Genomic DNA, 18,545 nt, shown 5'->3' with positions numbered 1-18,545 from the left:
TCACATATGAGTCTCTTTTTCCAGGTGGGTGAGGGCTGGGTGGAGGGCAGAGCAGATTGCATCCTCTGTAGACCGCTTGGCTCGGTATGCAAACTGGAAGGGTCCAGGGTGGGGGGGGGAGAATGGCTTTGATATGTGACATGACAAGCCGGCTCAAAGCACTTCATGATGATGGGTGTCAGTGCCACAGGCGGTAGTCATTGAAGCAGGATGGAGCAGTTTTCTTCGGTACAGGTATGATGGTGGCAGCTTTGAAACATGATGGGGCGATGGCTTGCTTCAGGGAAGTGTTAAAGATGTCTGTGAAGACATCCTTAAGCTCCCCTCGCCAGTCCTTCAGCGCACGACCTGGGATGTTGTCTGGACCTGTTGCCTTCACGGGTGTTGATAGCAGCAAGTGTCCTCTTCACGCTGTCGGCAGAGAGGCACAGGGGGCTGCTCATGTAGAGGGGATGGGTCTTCTGTGGGCAGGTGCTGTTTTTTGTGCTTCAAAGAGCAAAGAAGCGGTTCAGGTTGTTGAGCAGAGGGATGTTGCTCTCACAGCTCTGTGGCCTTGGGCTTGTAGTCCGTGAGGGCCTGAATGCCCTGCCATAGGCTTTGTGAGTTCCTGCTGTCTTTGAAGTGGGTGGTTATCTTGTGAGTGTATTCCTTTTTTGCTTCCTTGATGCCACGGGGACAGGTTGGCTCTCGCTGTTTTCATGCCAGCTTCATCCCCAGCTCTGTAGGCTTTTGTCTCTGGCCCTCAGCAGCCTGAGGACATCCCCTGTCAGCCATGGCTTCCAGTTAGCCAGTGATGATGTGTGTCTTTTGTGTGGGTCACATCATCGATGCACTTGGTGATGTAAGAGGTTACAGTGTCTGTATACTCCTCTATGTCTGTCGGTTGTTGTAAGTGGCTGCCTGCTTGAACATTTCCCAGTCTGTTGTGTCAAAGCAGTCTTGAAGAGCATCGGAGGCTCCCTCAGGCCACACTTTTACCTGCTTACGAACGGTTTGTTAAAACTTTTACCCTTTGTCTGTATCGCGGGCATTAGCATAACAGTGATATGGTCTGAAAAAGTCCAATGTGGGGAGGGTGGCTTTGTATGCTCCTTTGTGTGTAGTGTAGGCCAGGTCCAGGATGTTATCTCCTCTTGTTGGAAAATCAACATGCTGGTGTAGACTTTACTTGACAATATCAACATAAGAGTGTCATGACACTGTCATGAACGTGTCATAAACAAGTCATAAACGTTTATGACATGACGCTTCTGTTATTAAGTGTCATTCGGTTTTTGTCATAACAAGTTAGGGTTAGGGTTAGGGTGAAGATTTTGGGTTGACTGGAATGCACTTTGGATCAACCACACCAACCACACCACACTCACGTGTCATGAGTGTCATGTATTCATGACAGTGTCATGTCATTCTTATGTCGGTACTGTAAAGTAAAGTGTTACCGGCCTGAATCAAATCTAACATGTAAATATGTTTGAAGTGATTTTAACTTTTTATCTGAATGATTTATGAACATTTGTAAAGAATTTTTGGTAACACTTTACTTGACTGGTGAGTTCATATCACATTCATAGCAGCTGTCATAAACTGCACATAAAGCATTCACAGGGTTGGGTAGTAACAGATTACATGTAATCTGGATTACGTAATCAGATTACAAAAATCAAGTAACTATAATCAGCCCAGATTACAATAAAAAAATGTGTAATCAGATTACAGTTACATTGTTGGGGATTACCTGATTACATTTTATCATACAATCAATGCAACTTTTTTATGATAGCCTAGCTATCTTTTAATTTGACAAGCTTCGGGCTTGCCGGTTCGATCCCCGACCAGTAGAAAAAATGTGGGCGGGGGAAGTGGTTGAGCACTGCTCTCCCATGCCCACATCCACGGCTGAAGTGCCCTTGAGTAAGGCACCTAAACCCTCACTGATCCCCGAGCGCCGCTGTAGCAGACAGCTCACTGCTCCGGGTTGGTGTGTGCTTCACCTCGCTGTGTGCTCATTGTGTGCTTCATCTCACTGTGTGTTCACTGTGTGCTCTGTGTGCTTCACTAATTCACGGATTGGGAGACCAAATTTCCCTCACGGGATCAAAACTTACTAACTTATTTACTATTGGGGCAGGTCTCTCGGCACACTGCCTGATCTTTTCCTCCTAATCTTAATGTAGCCCCTTGTTTTAGTGTTACCGTTTACTTTGAGAAAGTCACCAGGGGCCTATTGCACAAAACTAGGATAAGGGATTAAGCCGGGATATCTTGGTTATCCTGGCTCAATTTATCCGTGATCCAGTTGCACAAAAGCGGGATAGGGGGCAGCAGGATATGTTATGGTATAAGTTACCATGGCGACTTATTCTGTGGAGCTAGCCTGCTCCAGACCAGGCTAAGTTCCAGGATCTATTTAATCTCATCCCTTATCTCAGTCAACAGTCACCACAAACAGAAACCAATAGTTATTCCACTGCCCACTACACATTGTTATCACATATACCTAGACCCACTGTCATTATTTAAACGTTTGTGATCATTAATTAACTCTTACATACTCACCATTCCTGACCTGTCATGCGACAATATGACGTCACGGGAGTGCCTAACCATTTTGTGCGTGGTGGTCGCGGCACTAGCTGCAATATTCTCCTAAACAGAGGTGTTGCTGTTTGTTGCTGTTGTGAAAAGGCTATCGCTACCCACTTCACACCGTAGAAGAAGCAATGAAGCCGCTAGTTGCCTTGGTGAATCAGTGAATCTGTGATTGGTGGCGGGGTCTATTTGAGGGAGCCGTGAGCACGCACTTATCCAGGATAGGTTTCACCTGGCTTGATGAATCCGTGTCTGCTCATCCTGGCTTGCTCATTGTGCAACCAATTAAGCCTGTACGCTCTTGTTTCGGATTCATTGAGCGCAGCTCAGTAACTTATCCCGGATGTCTTAATTCTGCTTTTGTGCAACGGACCCCAGGTCCCCCTGGTTGAAAAACATCCCAAAGGAATCATTTTCTCACCCCCACAATTGAAATGGACATTCAATCTCAGGCCATGTCCCTGGGTCAAAAAAATCCAGCGAAAGCTAAATTCATTGTCCAGGTGTGCCCTTATAAAGGTTAACCTGAGTTGTACATGTTTGGAGAATAATGATCCATGATCACATCAATGATGGCTAAGTGATCAATTTTGGGATGGGGTGAAAATTTCAACCACCAAAACACCACCCCCAAAGTGGAGAATAGCTATAGAAATGTATTAGTTTTGGATTTTTTTCAGACAATGGGACCTGGTGACCTCAAAGTAAATGGTAACACTAAAACAAGGGGCTACATTAAGATTTTTGGAGGAAAAGATCAGTTAATTCACACAGGAATGCTTTCCTCAGAGCAAAGAGATTTATTAGATGTAATGAAATAACTAGATGTACCGCATAGCGGTACAAAATATGACCGCCGCTCAGTCCTGTACATCCATTCCGCGAAAATAAATCACACTTCAATTTGTCTCCATATTTTACTCCATCCCCCACTCTTGAAACTTTTGTGTATGCTTGTTTGGCATGCCTGAGTGTGTGTGTGCGGCTGCACAGAAAGTAGCCTACTGGTGCTGAAAAGGTGAATAGATTGTAGAATAGCCAAAGAAGATGTAGCATTGTTATAAAAACCTTTAAAATCTCTAAACAATCACAAGTAGGGCAGTTCATCACAGTTCATCCATTGCAACTGGATTGATGAAAGGTCACTTACACCTGTAGGCTACATTGTATTTGGGAAAAGCAAAAGGTATCAGCATAATGTTATTTATTTATTTATTTATTTTTTATGTATTTATAAACAAAAACATCTCTGTCAGTTCCATGCCATTTTTAACAGCTATCAAAAACAAAGGTCATTTTTGGATGGATGGATTTTTTGTGAATGTTTCTTCTTCTACATAAGATTTTAGTCCTCTTTAGTTCATGTAATACTTTATTGTCAATGCACAAATTAAGTAACAGTAGTCTGAAACGTTATTGTTAATGCACAAATTAAGTAACAGTAGTCTGAAAAACGAAATGCTGTTTTACATCTAACCAGTGGTGCAAATAACTGACATGTCCAAATGGGCCTTGATGAAATGCGTCGCTAGACTGTTCATACACATTTTAACGGGCCAAAGTTGAAGAAACTTTTGTCCGTTATTGTTCGGTGCAAATATAGGCTGATTCATGTTCCCTTGCATTGTGTAAGTGAGGTCCATGGCTAGTCTGGCTTTTCATCAGACCAAGCTCAATCTTTTAAGAAATCAAAAAAAAAATAAATGGCGGGCAGATCAGGCTGGGTTCACCCAGCCTAGTCCATAGGCACCGATATTGTTTAATTTTCCGATTGAGATATACACGCTCTGGCTATTCTAAATGCAAAAATGCATTAGGGAGTTATGACAAAAACTGTAACTAACAAACTAGATCCTAATAGAAAGCTGTTAGCTTCCCTAAGCTACAGGTAGGATTATAAGGTAGGCCTATTTACAACATAAATTGTCAATAGGCTATGCTGGCGACACAAATAAAATCTCCTTTGGAAACCAATGGCTTACGACTTACAGTATCAAGCGGACTTAAACTGCCATATCCTGGCGAAAAGTTGTAATAACATTCACGCAGCTCCATGAGTCAAGGAAAGCCTTGAATGAAGTAGCCACTTCTAAATGGGACCCACTACACAGTAGCTAGTAGGTGTGTTGCTAAAAGCAGCCATAATGAAATGAAGGTGTCATTGTTTGGATACTTCACACACACCTGCTTTTTAATTTCACAGACTACAACTACCAAGCTGTAATCAAAGCACATCGATTCCCCTCTCACACCCTGCACGCACTTAAAACAAAATAAACAGGCGTCTCAGTCTCACGCATGTATAGGCAAAACTGTATCAGACCGGTGTAACGTTGGTAAATCTTCCATTTTTTTTGTAGCACGTGCAATAAATGACAGTCGAAAGATACAAACAGTGCTGCTATCAATTTGCTTGGTATAACCGCATTTATAGTTTTCTACAAATGCAATCAATCAAATGGGCCTCCATCACTCAACCAACGCTAACGGTAACATTACCTAGGTCCTTATTGATATTACAAGATTAACGTACCTGCAGTAAAAACCAAGCATGTCCGATAAACATCCTCAGATTTATTTCGGCTTCAAGAAGAAATGAGAATTACACTTCATGTGAACATCGTCCTGTCCTTATTAGATGTTCGCTGCGGTAAATTACAGTCCTTGTAGGAAGTGTCCATTGTTTTTCCCCAACCCACTTTTAACTTTCAACAAAATTACGTCTCACTGCAACGATGCGCCATCTAGTGGACAAACGACTACTTATCGCCAATACTGAAAATGCAGCCATGATGATGATGAATATTTATTTTGGCTTTCTTTTGATCCTACTGAATTTGTAATTATGTATCGGCCGTTCTAATACCGATAGTATGTGGGTGCCTGTGTGTGTGCATGTTTATATGTGTGCACCGCCATTTACAGGCCAATGAGTGTACAGTCACTAAATGTACACATAACCTAATTTTAGACCCCCCCATGGATGAAATTCTACGAAACTTGGCATACCCCCAGAGAGAATGCCAGGTCAATCATACACATAAAATTTGGTGCAGTTCTGAACATCTTAACTGAAGATAGGGGCGATTAAAGCAGAATAATATTGCATTTTCATTTTTTTTTACCGGGGGGTGCAAATCACAAATGAGTGATTATGAGCCAGGTTGATGTGGGCCCTTGAGACCAACATACCATAAAGAGAACTGTGTCTGCCCACAGAGAACTGTGTCTGCCCTACCCTCCTTTCGGGGTCCAGTCCAGCGGGGGCTGCAGATCAAAACGAAAAAATGACAGTTCCATGCTATCCATGTGGGGGGGGTACATGCCCACCAAGTTTTGTGTACCCGGTCTTTCAGTGTCCCGGGAATCCTTGTTGGTGTACGTCACTAAATGTACACATAAGTTATTTTACTGTAGGGCCCCATTGACCGAAAGTACACAAAACTTGGCATGCATTCGGAGGGTGTCATAATGATCCTACACTTTTAATTTCGTGCAGTTTTGACCTTGTCAGCCAGAGATATTGTGATGAAAACACCTAATTTTTTTGCTTTTTAATTTTTTTTAACTAGGTGGCGCTATACATGAAATAAGTGGTAATGGGATGGGTTGACATGCCCCTTAAGACCAACATACAAAAAAAAAGGTGGACCTCCTAGGCCCTACGGTTCTCGAGATATTCACAGAAAACTGTCTCCGACCACCTACAGGCCAGTTGGTGTATAATAACATAAATTAATTTATTGTGTGGCCCCCCCATGAACGGAATTCCACAAAACTTGGCGTGCATACAGAGGGTGTCATAATGATCCTACACTTCCAATTTCGTGCAGTTTTGACTATGTTAGGTCACAGATACCTTCAATTACACCACCTCATTTTTTACTTTTTTGTGTTTAACTAGGTGGCTATACATGAAATGAGTGGTTATGGAATGGGTTGACATGGCCCCTTGAGTACAAAAAAAAAATGGTCCTCCTAAACCCTACGGTTTTCGAGATATTCACAGAAAACTGTGTCTGCCCTACCCTCCTTTCGGGGGTCCAATTCAGCGGGGGGGCTACAGATCGAAACGAAAAACGATGGTTCCATGCTATCCATGTGGGGTATCGTGTACCCCGGTCTTTCAGTGTCCCGGGAATCATTGACGGAAATTTGGGCATGCGAAAAAGAAAAAAAAAAAAAAAAAATCTGACTAAACCTTTATGACCGCCCTTAAGCTTTGGGGTTTATAATAAAGAGAAAAATAGAATGAGAATTCTTTCATCAATTCAGTGGTGGTGTCTTTTTCTTAAAGGACATATTTATTGAAGTAATCTAAAAGTAATCCTAAAGTAATCAGATTACGTTACATGTTTTTGGTAATCCAACTGATTACGTTACTGATTACAAAAATTGCCATGTAATTTGTAGTCAGTAATGGATTACATTTCAAAGTAATCTGACCCAACCCTAAGCATTCATGACTGTTTCATGAGACATGACTCAACATTCATACCAAACCTTTCATGAATGTGGAAGACAGAAAGACGAGAGCTTGTCAAAATAAAAGTCCAACGCCGCATTGCCGCTTTTGGTCCAAACCTCTTACCTGATCACGTCACATCTGAGTCAATAGGCTACTCCAGTGCCAAAAAGACAAAAGAACATGGTCAAGCATATAATTTTTGTTTCATAAAAATGTTTTTGTTTTATGATGTAACCTTTGCAGATGATTTCTCATCTTTTGCTACTGGGAATGTCCCATTCCAGGTTACACAAATACGGGTCAGCTGAATGTAGGCTAGTTTACCTCCCAGTGTTAAAGGAACACGCCACCCAATGTCAGTAGTAATATATGTTCTTACCTTAACTTTCACGAGTTGAGTCATACCTCTCCCGTGTCGATACATGCACTCAAACGCTCTGGTGTGCGGCGCAAATGTGTTAGCATGTTGCTATGCTAGCGGGCTCAGACGTAGCCATAGAGGGAGAAAGATAGCAGTAATCAAAAACATCCATGTTTTCCCTACTTAAATACAGTTGCACGAGTAGTTGATAAAAATGTGTAAGGTCACACAACATGAAACGTGGTGATTTTCCAAGCGAATAAACAGGAGAACTACAATGTGTGGTGCAATAGCACTTGGGAGTACTTCGACCTAGCGTAGTAATATTAATTAAGTATTTAAAGCGATGGTAATAAGTAATTTCACCCTAGGGTCCTTTGCACCATGACCCTGAGCCAAACACCCTCCCAGAACCTGTTTTCCCTTGGTCGAACCCTGGTCGAGTAGCGCCGTCAAAAACTAATGAGTTTCTGCAGTCGTAATGGTACCAACTTTTATCTCGTAAATTACCCCACTAATAATGCCCTGAATGGTACGAAACTTCTACAGTAGTACAACTATGTTCTTTACTCATAAAACGAGGCATTGAAAAGTTTGTAAATACACCAGGAGTTTATTTAAATAACACTTGCATGATGGATGCTACTATACCGCTGCGTCGACGTTACTTCTGTGATTTGGGAAAAGCCCATAAAAGTCCTGGCAGGAAGCGATTACATCAACGTTTTTTGGTATATCCAGTTTTTAATATTTTAGTGTTTACAACTTAGTGTTAACTAATAATTGTTGCAAACTGGTACTACGAACAAAATATTAGTGCATTCCTGGATCTACATGAAATATTTACAAAGGCTGGAGAGATTAAATTAATGGTATCCAGGTTACACAAATACGATGTTGGACTTTTATTTTGATAAGTTCTCGTCGTTTTGTCTTCCACATTCATTAAAGGTTTGGAATGAATGTTGAGTCATGTCTCATGAAACAGTCATGAATGCTTTATGTGCAGTTTATAACAGCTGCTATGAATGTGTCATGAACTCACCGGTCAAGTAAAGTGTTACCGAATTTTTTAATGTGTATTACAATTTTGAACTTAAATTGCCCTTGTGATTCTATACCATTGTTGCACAATGTAAAAAAAACATTTGGAAACACTTGACAGTATTGACAAGAGTGACATGACACTGTCATGAACACATAGATAGATAGATAGATAGATAGATACTTTATTGATCCCCAAGGGGAAATTCAAGTTCACTGTCATGACACATGAACCCTAACCGCAACCTCTAATCCTAACCCTAGCTCTAATCCTAACCCTAACTTGTTATGACAAAAACCGAATGACTCTTAATGACAGAAGCGTTATGTCATAAACGTTTATGAATTGTTTATGACACGTTCATGACAGTGTAATGTCACTATTACGTTGATACTGTCAAGTAAAGTGTAACCAAACATTTCAGAGGAGGGTCAAAAAAAGTATCAATAAAATATCCCCAAAAGAACCAATAAAGTTATTTTTATCATAAAAATCTGTGCAGTAGGGTTAGGTTAAGTTAGCTATCTAAATAATAAACTAAGTTAGCACCTTGAACAACAGCCAAACTTATATTACCTCATGACTTAGGTCAATTAACGCTGTTAAACACTTTGGCCTGCAGAGAAGGCCTTGCAGGCCACTGCTTGCTATTACTGTATGTCATCAGAGTTTACCACAAAGAGGAACATAATTATTGTGGAGGGTGTGGCTCACTGCAATACTGATCTCTCGCCAGGGAGCTGGTTTTTATATCCTCCACCTTGCAATATGGTCATGATGCGATTTTGATGTGATATATGTGCCACTCTTATCATTGCTCTGTATCAACTGTAACAGTTTTTAAAAGTTAACAAATCGTCAGGCAAAACAAAATCTCCCCAGAGATTTTCTATCAAATTGAGACAGACCACCTGGAGGTAAAATACTTTCCATGACAATGAGACATATACCATGAACTTAACCCATAAACCTGGGAAACTTGGGATTTGTGGACTTACAGGGACTTAGTGTCTGCACCAACCAGAACCGATCTACACCTGATTAAATGGCAGACTCAAGGCCATTTAAGATTTCCATTTAATTGTCATTATAGGAACATAGAATCTAAAATATACATGTACACAAGTACACAATGTACTGATTTATCAACTTTAGTTGTATTTTGGTGTTTCAGAGACATCTAAAGTCATGCTAAGAATGCTTAGTATGAGTACTATGAACCCAGCTTCACGGCTTGGAGATAACCATTATAGCTAGCTCACTATCATTAATGTAACTTTATTAGTGCTAACTCTTCTGACGTCTGACTGTCCAAGCTCCCGCACTGATTTAAAGGCAGCAAGTGCGTCAAGAAAGGTTCCGCCTTTGACCACGTTAATGGTCGATCGTAAAGTAGGATTTTGGGGTGGCACCTGGGGTCGAATCGAATCTCAGGGGTGGCATGTGCCACCCCAAGCAACCCCTCTGGCTCCGCCCCGGCTAACTGACTAGTCATTACAGGTTAATGTTACCTATGTTCCAAAAGAAGCAAATTATAATACTGTCAGGAAAAGGGTGACCACAATATAAAAAGTAATCCTTGGGTATTGGACAAGAAAATCAGCTCATGTGGGGTAAACACAGATTTACTGGACCTGTTTGCATTTGCAACTGAGGTGTGGCCCTACTTGTTGCCTAGTTCAGCAATACTTAGAGGCTAATGAGATAACGTGAGCCTGTTGACTGACTTAAGTCTGAAGAAGAGCCACAAACTCGAAATGTCACATGATAAAAAAAGATTATGAATGGGGAACTATCTGGTGTGTGGATCTCTTTTCCTCTAGTGAGATAATGGATGTATAAAACTGATTAATTTTACATTAAAACAAAAAACAGCACATTTGGCTGTATCCACACAAAGAAAATCTACAAAACTGATTCATTGGTAAATTGTTCTATGAAAAACGTAATTTATCTTTTGCAATTCCCCTGACAATTATCATACTTTGGAAAAACATCAAGACCATTAAGAACAAGACTGAGTGAAGATAAATCAACCATTCATAGGAGAGATATAACTTCACCAGTAGCAAGACATTTTATAGAAATGAACCACACTCTAGAAGATCTTAAATGCACTGGCATAGAACACGTACATAGATCCCGCAGGCAGGGGCATCGGACTGGGGGTAAAACCACTACTGATTATAGGGGCCCAAGGGGAGAGAGGGCCCTTGAAAGGTTGAAAAAATCTTGTGCTATTCTGTCAGGAAAAGGGAGATATAGACAGGAAACTTCTTCAAAGGAAGGCGTTCTAGATGTAATCATCTGCGATCTATGTCTCCAAGTGGAATGAATGAAGATTTTGACTTGTCATCATTTCTTTGAGAATGTATTTTTTTTATGTAACCTACACACTTTTGCTATGCCTTTATCATTGTCTGGCCATTTAATGTACTGTATGTTGTGTTGTGAACATTGGAGACACCAAAGCCCTCGACTGATGAATGGCCTGTGAGGCCCGATCGTCAGAGCACTCGTTCATCCTGTGCAGCGCTGTAGACAGGCTACGGGTGTCATCAATTGAGACAACTTGCCTTATTAAGAATAGGAAGTGGTAAGGGATTACGCACACTGACGAAGGCCGCAATGCCGAAATGTTTGTTACCCCTGCTGCTAAATGTGAAAATAAATCAGCAAAAATAAACTATTTTAGAGTGCGACCATTTTTTTATTTTTCTATACATTAAAAACCAATAAAATAAATATGGTGGCAACATCATTTTAATGGAGTACATTGTACTAGCAATAACAAAATTATAATCTCTTTGTCATGAAAAAATAATATATACATAAATTCCACAAAATTCAAATTTTGCATGACATTGTGACTGACACATGCAGGACAACACATTAAAATTATGCATAACACGAATTTTGTCTGAAAACCTCTTTTGCACTAGATGACAAAAAGCCATGTGTAACACCAGGTACTGCATGCATCACACTCGATTCAAAGTTCAGACATCCCATCCAAAAATGTTTGCTCATAGAACAAACTACTGTTAATACAAAAAATTCCACAAACAGTCTGCTCTTAGTGCACATGGTGTCATTATGCAACACTCCTATTACACACCAATATGCAGCACATTGAGTTGACAAGGACTTAACAAATATGACACCAAATATCCACCAGATCCAAATATATCATTTGGATCTGACCTTCTGAGGTATGTAAGGACATGTAATGGCACACTGAAATGAGTCAGTTGCAGCACCCCCTATGGATTTTTGCAGTGTCCTCTATGTACAAAGGTTCACAAATTGTGATGTGTGTCCATAGAAGTGTACCGGTGGACAAGTGGGCAAGAAATCACCGAACAAAAATCGGTGGAACAGGACTCTGTCCAAAACTGTATGACCAAGCTACGTTATTGTTAGCTGTTGTCAGAGTAAAACAGAAAGACTTCAATTAGAAAAACAGTTTCTGTAAAGTGCGTAAAATGCTGCCCCCCTTCAGTTTAATCTTCATCATGAAGAGGTCGACGTAGAGGATGTGGCCCAACACTGTGGAGGCACAGATCAGCCCGCCATGCAGGGCACCTGCAATACCACAGCTGAACACGTCCTGACCTGAAACACACACAAATAGTTTAAAGCACCAATGCAAATACATAGAGATACAGACAAAAGGGAGATTTTTCACACACTCACACACAGACAGATCCATTTTCATGAATACAGACAGACTCACAATGACATTCCCTTACCTGTGATGTAGAGGTTTTTGACAGGTGTGTCACAGCGGTTCTTGGCCATTAACACTGGGTCAAAGCGTTCTAGGGTGTGCTCGCCAGAGTACGGGGCCCCCCTGAATGCTCTCAGGTAGTGCTCATTGGAGAGTGGTGTGGCTATCTCCTGGTACACCACCTGAACGGGGTGACAGACAGAAACACAGAAATGGGAATGATAATTATTCTTTATGGTTGTGATGTTGACCTGGAAAAAAACTCTTCATGAAAGTAGGATGAAAAGAAATGCCCAATGTGAAGGATGGTGAATATACTGTATCTGTTCTATCTATTGTGTCCACCAAGTGATCTACTGATCATTGGAGCTCTTGTCTTGTTAAAAGTCATGTTAAAATTTCTTCCATAACTCGCAGAACCAAAATTTGTATTTTCAGTTTCCTACTTCATGGTTTGTAAAGACTGTGTACTTGCCATGCATCCCCCTGCTCACCTTGTCTTTGATCTTAGGGAAATGCTCACCCAGGCCCAGTTAAAGAGGTGGTCAGCGAATCTGTTCTTGTACTCTGTGTGTAGTCGCTCTCCTCTCTTCCTAACCGTTGAGTCCTTCCACTCCTCGAACCACTCGTAGTTCACCATGGTCAGGACAGTCATGCAGGATTTACCTACCAAGATAAGCAGGACAGTTGGCATCACAAGAATGTGGAAGCTTGTATTAGATGCAAATCAAATTTATTTCAGCAATGGGTGAATATGTTCTGGGCAGTCTCACCTGGGTGTCTGATCTGTGAGGAGGTGTCTTTGGCAGATGGGAAGGTGATGAACACCATGGGAACATTGTCAGGGGCCTCATCTTTGCTCATAGCAAAGAATTTATCCATCCTGAGACAAAGTTCAATACAGGTCAATCTAGTTTCATTTTGTTCATTCTGGTTCAATTCAATTCCTGTTAATTTCTTTACATTCAATTTGTGTGACAAATTAAAGCTCAAGTCTGTCGATGAAATGAGCACATTTTGGTTCAATCTCTTCCATTCTTTATTTTCTTTACATTCTTTTTTTTTCTGGTGGCTTCACTTTTGACATAAGTGTCCACACTTTTCTAATCACTGGTCAAGGTACTCACGATTTGTCTATGTCGTTTTCCTTGAAGAGCCATAAAGTGGTTGGCGTGATGTCGAGCTCTTCAGCAGTGGCATCGAAACCACAGAAGAGGAGCACGCAAGCTTTGCCAGGTTTCATCATTTGGGCACGCGTCTGGATATCTGCAGAAGAAATAAATAATTCCTGTTCACTTTGTTTCAAAAAATAGATGTTTTTATTCAAGATTAACTTTGTTGTCCTACAGTGTGGGAAATGTGTCTTGGACTGCCACTCATTCTGCAGTTGTGTGTCTATACAGAAATCTTCTAAATACAAACATGTGTATAACATGTACAACTAGTGGTCCATCCGCCTTTCCTTGTCATGTTTTTGTGTTAGAGTCAGTAATTGGTGTGGTACAATGTCAAGAAGGAATAAATAATACTGAATGATGGTTGTGTCTATGGTCTTCCCTAGTTGTTTCTTGTGTAAGTTGACATGACTCACCATGTTTCATCTGAATCTGAGGAGGCAGCAAGTACTTGAAGGTGTTGAAGAGGCCACAGTTGGAGATTACGATGGGTGCTTTCACCTCCACTACCTCTTGGCCCTTCCTCACTGCCACACCTTGACATTCACATAAGATCATAAGAAAACATGTTAGATAAACAAATAATTGACTTTCAGTGAGTCATAAGAGAACAAGTCACTAGAGAAAGCCCTGAGTGATCTATTTTAAAGTAGATCTTTCAATCCAGACCAGTACTCACCACAGGCAGCCCATCTTTATCCAACAGGATTCGAAAGTGACGGAGCTCTCACCAGCACTTCACCGCCATACTTGCGGATGGTGTTGCTGATGTGGTAGGGGATCTCACTGGCGCCCCCTCTAGGATAGTAGGCTCCACGCTTGTAGTGGTGGATGAGGAGGGCATTCATGAAGAGGCTACAGTCTCTAGGGGCGATCACCTATGGGTGAAGGGAGAGAAGGAGGGAGAGATGAGATCAAAGGTTATTAGCCTTGAAGAGCCAAATGTGAAAATAACTATAATGAAGATGATCTGCTGCTTCTGCTGACCATAGTAGAGTAGGGAGATAACCTGGAGACACTCACCAATGAAGAGGTAGTTGAACATGAGCTGGAGGTCCTTGTTATTGGTCAGCTGGTCAGCCCAGGTGGTGACGCCGGTGGTGGCCAGACGGAAGACGGAGGAGCAGCGGTCAGCGATGCCGGACTTGAGAAAGAAGAGGGCCAGCCAGCTTAGGGATGAGCTTCAGGAGGCCCAGGTAGAAGGTCTTCCTGGCTGAGACCTACAACATCAATAACAACAAGTATAATAAGTAAAAACTTACATTGCCTTCAATATGTATGCACTATACACTTTTTAAGTGCATTACAATCCAACTGCTCCTCCCTGACTGCAGTGTCCTCCATGTCATACCTTCATGACTCTGAAGAACTCTTCAACAGCCTTGGTGTCGTCTGGGAACTGCTTCTTCATGTTGGCCTCCATCTCGGTCTTCCCAGTATAGAAGCTATACTCACGGTGCTCCTCTCCCTGACCAATGTGGATATTGTCAAAGTGCTGGGGCAGGGTCACAAATTCCAGCTGACCTTCTGTGATTTGGTCAAAGGCGATTCGCATCAGGCTGTTCTCATGCAGCTGACCGACGTAGTGAAGGCCTACACACACACACACACACACACACACACACACATAAACACACACATGAGTATGTCGTAAGAGCACAGAGAAAGAAGTGTGGAAAGCGTGTAGTACCCAAAGACAGCCAGAGGGTGGCAGCAGGTGACCTGATTGACTGACTAACCCACACTAGTGGAGGTGTGCCTAAAGGGGATTCCCTGCACTCTATCACAGGACTACCACCATCTCCTTTCAACTGGTGAGTGACCTTCTTCCTCTGATCATACACTGTTCCTATTTAATGAGTTGTTGAAATTAATTAATTATTCATTAAACTCATGACCATGTCTGACTAGTGAGGAAGTTTAAGTGGCCACACACTACATGGTCGTACACGTCGATTGGACTATTGATTCTATAGCTGCAACCCCACTGGATGTTTAGATGTTTAGCTATCCATAATGTGTTCATATAGTGCATGTACAATTTAGATTAGCAGCCCATTAGTAGTAGGCCTACTCACCAACATCAAATTCAAAGCCTTTCTCCGTGAAGGTGTGGCAGCATCCACCAGCATTGTCATGTTGCTCTAGAACCAGCACCCTCTTCCCCTTTTTGGCCATACAAGCAGCCGTAGTCAGGCCTCCGAGACCGCTGCCGATGATGATGGCATCCAGGTTCTCAGGGATTCTCTCCCTACTGAAACCTACACGGAGGGAGACAAATATGTAATTGTAGTTGGCCTTGCAGATGTCTGACATTATGATGATAAATAGTATGACTTCACAACCAGTTTGAGTCTCGCTATTTTTACAGCTGTGTTTTCTGACATCAGAAAGCAATACAAGAAGGGAATTAATTGCCAGGAAGACCAAAACCTTGTCACAGCTACTTCACAATCTATCTCTAACATAATACATATGAGATAAACACATTTCCAGTATTCAGTCACACAAAGTAACAAATTCATACAATCCCACACAATCATGCACTAGCACAAACTACAAATATACATATTCAGTAAACACGTATGGTTTTCAAATGGTAATTTAAACATGGCACATAAATAGGACATTTTTGGGGATTTGACCTCTCACCTTTCTTCAGCACCTTGTTCCTCTTCTTCTGGTCCACTTCTAGTGGTTCTGTGGGCCGCAGTGACTCCAGAGAGAACGGGCTGGGCTTCAGAAACAGGTACCAGTAGGTTCCCCCAGTACAGGCCAAGGAACCAGACACCAGAAACAGCAGCAGCTTCATGATGAGGGTCAAGCTTCTGATCCAGAGACCCACATAGCAGACCAGTGACACACAGCAGAAGCCTCCAAGAGCTGAAAAAGAGATGAAGAACAGTTCAGAAAAAGAGGAACTACTGTCAGATTTCATTTGACTTGCTGCAGTAAGCAAATAGAGAGGTTGAAGAAACAGCAGTGATGAGAATAAAAAATATTTCACTAAGAGACAGAATGTTAACGAGGATGTTTTTATCATGCTTTTTCGCCAACTAGAGATTTGTGCTGTCTTATTCATTTATACAGCACCAATAACAGTGTCTAAAGCAGCTGAGGAATAGCAGTAAAAAGATTAGATATTGCCAACACTCCCTTAAACAAATTCTCTAGAAACAAAACACAATTGGTCAATTATGCTTATGTCATGTTTTCCAACATAATAGCAGGTTGTTACAGCAGTAAAAATACAACCTTATAGTAAGTGACGGTAGGCTATCCTTAATGGTGATGAAAAAATCTACTTAATATGAAATACAGTAGAAAATGATTTTAAGCCTTGTGCAGCTTTGTTTTCATCAAATAGCCACTTTGCCTGGTAGGCCACACTTAATCCTACCTGTATTAACGGATTTGTGGGATTTCAGTAATCAGGTTATTTACATAATCTTTCGGACCGACCACATATGACTGTAAATTACAGTAAGAATTACATAATAGTACGTCAGCTAATATGGCTGTGGCGACCTATTACATTATATCATCCGCCTTATGGCTATTGGTGCTAGTCTGAGCCAGAAGGAAGATGAAAAGGGTGAAAAGGTTTCTCTCTCTTTGTCTTTGTGTGTGCTTGCCTCTTGTGATTGCAGTTTACAGACTTACAGACAAACAGTAGTAGCCTGGAACCAATCACAACTGCTTATCCAGTATGGGGCAAGCTTTATACGATTATAAACAGAGGAGCTCCTTTGAAGTACTTTTGTACACATCCAATGACAGTGCTTATGGTGTCAATATTAAATGGCACATACATGTATTTCCTTTGAAAATAAACTACTTTTAAAACCTTTGTTGACAAGAAAGATGTTTTAGCAGTGCTTTCAAAAGAGTTTAATGCACCATCTAAAAGTGTTTAAGTTTAAGTTAATGCTTGTTACGGTTCTTGGAAATTGAAAATGAACTATGCACAAAACAACAGTGCTTTATTCTGTGATTTACCAAAAGACAGTAAGGCCCGTACGGTTTGTACGCTATACTAACGACTATGTGCATTAACTAGAATCTCGTCTTTTTTCAGGAAGGCCTGTGAAAAGCTAGTCACTGCTAGTCAACCCTTCTCGAGATAAAGACATGAGTTTTTCTTTTTCTCTCTCATTCCCTCTCTGTCATGACACATAATGTGCAGTTGCAGATATAAACGTATGGGTCACTCACCTTTCAGCAGCAGCCTGTTCCTCTTCTCCTGGTCCGGTTCTAGTGACTCTTTGGGCCGTAGTGACTCCAGAGAGAACAGGCTCGGCTTCCCAAACAGGTACCAGTAGGTTCCCCCGGCACAGGCCAAGGACCACGCCACAAACATCAGCAGCCACATGATGAGAGTCAAGCCTCTGGTCCAGAGATCCACACAACACAGCAGACCAGTGACAAGCAGTAAAAGCTTCTAAGAGCTGAGAGAGAGAGAGAAAGAGAGAGAACGAGGGAGTGCGAGAGAGAGAAAGAGAGAGATGCTGCAAAGTTCAGCGAAGAGGGTTTACTGTTGAATAGCAGTGAGGAAAAGTACTGCTAGCTTCATTAGTATTGCTTCTCTGCCTTCCTGTCTGAGAGAGACTGACAGTGGCTGCCTTTTATACCAACCTCATCCACTCTGGGTCGTGTGGGAGCGGCTTGTGCACTTACATTATTTGATACAGCACCAGAACCAACAAACAATGACCAGTGTAGAACATTGATCAGGTCAGATTAGCTAAATAATCTGGGGGGGTCAGACATTAGTCCTCTTAGTCATGAGCCAGTCTTGGCCCCATAGAACGCCATGTGGCAGACCTCTGGTTCACAGTGTGATGATGTTGTTTGGTCATATTGCATGATACCCAACAGGCTTGCAGTTCCAGAAGGTCAGGTGACAAAACAGTTATATAATGACAAAGTAGGCTATGTTCCACCTGCCCTCCAAAGGAACAAAAAACTGCAAGAGCTCTTTTCCAAAAAGCTATGAATTCATTTTTGAAAACATTAATGAGATATGTTATTTAATTGTGTAATAATAACAATAAAAATAATACATTTTATGTAAAGGCGCCTTTCTTGGTACTCAAGGACACCATACAGGGATACATTTAACATTTAAAAAGCAGCAGAAAATAATAATAAAAAATACAAACAATATTTCAGGTAAT

The 18,545-nt window shown here is 41.4% G+C and overlaps 1 pseudogene; it reads right to left on the bottom strand.

Annotated features, from left to right (window-relative positions):
• Positions 1-11,208: 11,208 nt before the first annotated feature.
• LOC125287847 lies at positions 11,209-17,951 on the bottom strand (annotated as a pseudogene).
• Between the last annotated feature and the right edge of the window lie 594 nt (positions 17,952-18,545).

The sequence above is a fragment of the Alosa alosa genome, chromosome 22 (assembly GCF_017589495.1).
Source record: "Alosa alosa isolate M-15738 ecotype Scorff River chromosome 22, AALO_Geno_1.1, whole genome shotgun sequence".
NCBI lineage: Eukaryota > Metazoa > Chordata > Actinopteri > Clupeiformes > Clupeidae > Alosa > Alosa alosa.
Note: the sequence above shows the minus strand (reverse complement) of the source record. Positions and strands in the feature narration are given on the sequence as shown.